Here is a 3,811-nt window from a genome sequence, read left to right on the forward strand (position 1 = left end):
ACTAAGATACATAAAATAATGCATCGGTTTTTGATTTCGATGAACGATGTTGCCATGGTTACTAAAAATAGAATTTTCTGAGAAATTCTTTAAAACGCTACTCCTTCTACAGTTTTAGACTCATTTCAATATCACTTGGCACACAAGTAGACTACACTAAGATACATAATAGTGCATCGGTTTTTTATTTCGATGAGCGGTGTTGCAATGGTTACTAAAAATAGAATTTTCTGAGAAATTCCTTTAAAACGCTACTCCTTCTACAGTTTTGGTCTGATTTCATTATCACTTGGCACACAAGTAAACTACACTAATTTACACATAATAGTGCATCGGTTTTTGATTTCAATGAACGGTGTTGCCATGGTTATTAAAAGTAGAATTTTCTGTGGAATTCCTTTAAAATGCTACTCCTTCTACAGTTTTGGTCTGATTTCAATATAACTTATCACACAAGTAGACTACACTAAGATACATAATTCTATGCATCGGTTTTTGATCAGTACAAACCAGTAGAGCTACAATCTCGACAGAGACTTCTGGTTATTTGAAATATTCTGTTGAAAGCTGGAGATAGCATACAGTTGAAACTGATTCTTGACCTTGTATTCTACAGAACCATGCATTAATGCAATGGAGTGAAGGAAGTTGTGTAACTTTTGATATAATATTAATAGTGAGTGAATGATAGACTTTACATTGCAGGATAGTGTGTGTCAGGAGGAGTTCTGTATAAAAGTTAAAATTGGGAAACACCTGACAGGTAGGTTTTTAGTGTCATGTACTATATATCAACAGATGTTTCCTAAAATCAGGGAGGGTGGTCTATTTTAAAAGATTAATTAAGGAAAAATTCTGAATTTCATTTGGGAAAAAATTATATTTGTCTCAATTCCCTCTAGTTAATATGAGGGGATACTGCAAATAATTCTAAAAATGACTTGCATTTGTTTAGGAATGTGGGTAAGGAAATGAATTTTTTACTGCATGAATGCACGATAAAAGTGAGGGAGCTGGTTTAAGTCTTTATGTTATTTGATGTAAAGGCTTGGTTTATTTCCTGCCATGCTATATATTTCTGTTATTTCACCGTTATAGAGGATATTAGAGCTGCTGATGTTGAAATGAAAAGCTTTTCTGCATTTTTTTAATGGAAGAAAGTTTTCCTATACAAAAACTTGGGCGTTTTTCTTTTTTTATTATGACATTTAAGAGATGGTTTCAAGTGAACAAGCTTATAAAAAATAAAAGGTAAAAATCAAACTGCCACTGCCACACGTTTACAGGCATCAAAACAGCGTAGATTCTGGTGTAAGATATGTTATTTTGAAAGGCCTATATGAAGACATAATATATTTCAAATAAACATTTATTATTAATTTAGAATGACAACAAAACAGCTGAGTGATATAAAACAAGGAAACTGTAAATCAATTACACACTGTATACATCCTTAAGGTTTAATTGTTTTGGCAGTTCAATCTTTTTTTCTTACACCTACAATTATCAAGTACTGAAAATAGACAGAAGTAGAGAGTTAGATGGTAATATAATCTAAAAAAAAAATTCAATCTGTTAATTGTTTTATTATTTTTTATTCAGCTATATTATAAAGTGCTTTCTGATTTTGAAATGCATTAACTATACATGTTTCCTTAATTTGATTACAAAAAAGTTCATGCTAAGTGCTCAGGTTTGCAAAAATTCAATCCACATGTGAAATAAAAGCTACAAATTGACATAATTAGATGTTATAGGGCAATTTTGTGGGCAATTGGCAGTTTAGTGAGTATTAGTTTCTACAGGAGTTCAGATGAGGTCATGTGTGCGTTTGTCTGCTGTGGGTCAGCTACTGATAAAATCACCCAAACTACTCCAAGGTATCAGTGTCAGGAATATGTTTGTTTTGCCCCCTGTCTTGTCAATTATCCTCTAATTATAAGGGGCACCTGCAGGGGGTGCTTGATCCTCCCATAAATCACATCCAATACACAAATCTTAATGAGAAGTAACCATGAGGTACCCGCACCTCAGATCTCCATATATTTTCCATATTCAAAATAAGGAGAAAATGCGGACGGGAGTATTTGGACTAATTTTCCGGATTAATTCCAGATTTTCTCTGTATTCAAATTTCCAGATTTTCTCCGTATTCAAAATATGGAGAAAATGCGGATGGGAGTATTTGGACTCTTTTTCCGTATTCTCTCCAGATTTCCGCATTTCCATATATACAAAATATGGAGGTAAAATGCGGAAATGCAGAAATCTGGAGAAAATACGGAGTTAATCACATGGTTATAAAATGGCCTAAAACCGCTACATGAATAACATGATGCATACATATAAATATTTACAAAACCATCAACAATGTGCAAATTTATATACAATTTAATATATCATTATGAGAAAAACATAAATGAATGAAAAAATTACACATTATGTTCATGAGCAATGTATTGGATCTTATATCTTTGACAAACAAACAGAGGAGCATGTAATTGGAAAAAGTTTGAACTCTTATTTAAGCCACAAATTCATCATGGAAAAAAAATAAATAAGAATGTGGCATTTTTTTTATATTTATCAAATGGAAATCTATTCATTCTATTTAAGCAAAAGTGGTAGTGAAAAGTTCAACACTATTAGATATTGGGGAAAAAATAACAATTGACATAGCATTGAATATTTACAAAAAAAAGCAATTTTATAGACATTTTTTATCAATCTGGATCACATTTGCCATTTTCTACCTGCATTCCCGATTCATATTTCTCACAATATTCAATTTATATCTCTGAGGTCTGTGCTTTACACCAATCTGTCCAATGAAAATTTTCTTCAGACTTCTTTGTAATTTGTAAGGTCACTGCATGTTTAATTTCTTGCAGCAGCACTTGCAGTCGAATGGGCAAATCCTATCAGTTAAAAAAAAAAATACTTAAATTATAATGGTGCAATACTAATAAAATTCAAATTAATTGCTTTTATTCCTTTTATAATCTTTTTATAAATACAAATTTGGGTTCTTCAATTTTAAATCAATTTGTTTAAAATAATATTTATTATTAAATAATGACAATCATAGTTATAGTTGACTGTTTTTAATTAAACGAGCAATAAAAAAAGAAAAAAAAGAATATATATATATATACCTCATACATAACCATCCATGGACCAGTTTTAAGCCTGTTAAAATCGCAGTTAGTTGAATAACCACTTATTCTTTTTCAAAAAATCTCCTCCTTATGCACAGACGCTAGATTTCTACCAAAAAAAAAAAAAATGTATGGTAAATCATTGCTTTAAAAGAGATAACAGCCCATGCCTCCCCAAAATTAACACCTTTAATTGTGGTTAACCATAATTAAATTCTATGAGCTGATTGAATGATTTGAATCATGGGCATATTGGCTGAAACGTACGTAGCCTGGTAGCTCACTCCTAGGCCTAGAGTATTTATTTTTAATCATCACTGACACACATGTTAAAAAAAATATGACTGACCTACCGCATATGAAATACGTGTATCTGCATCTTTTGGTTGATACAGCAATACGATCTCGGGCTGTCTGGTCAACAAACTATTGAAACTTCCTCCTTTAGACAGAGCAGACGTTACAACATGGATGCCAAGGTTAAATTTTGGCGGTCTGTTGTTTAAATTAATTGATCACTGAGCCCGACTTTTTGAAACATTCTTCCGATCCCGATCATATTGCACATAACATTCCGGAGAAACAGAGAACTGCTGTTAACTCCAAGACAGTGTTTATGTGCCCAAATTTTTTCGGGGCGCATATTGTTTTTG

At 32.0% G+C, this 3,811-nt stretch overlaps 1 long non-coding RNA gene across 1 annotated transcript; it reads right to left on the minus strand.

Annotated features, from left to right (window-relative positions):
• Window positions 1-2,439: 2,439 nt before the first annotated feature.
• LOC134232502 (uncharacterized) lies at window positions 2,440-3,811 on the minus strand. The gene is made up of 3 exons (XR_009984793.1): window positions 3,512-3,811; window positions 3,156-3,259; window positions 2,440-2,918 (listed from the first exon to the last, which is right to left on the minus strand). It is a non-coding gene; the product is annotated as an uncharacterized LOC134232502 (long non-coding RNA).

The sequence above is a fragment of the Saccostrea cucullata genome, unplaced genomic scaffold (genome assembly GCF_032062105.1).
Source record: "Saccostrea cucullata isolate Sc308-1 unplaced genomic scaffold, CSIRO_AGI_Scuc_v1 ctg207, whole genome shotgun sequence".
Lineage (NCBI taxonomy): Eukaryota > Metazoa > Mollusca > Bivalvia > Ostreida > Ostreidae > Saccostrea > Saccostrea cuccullata.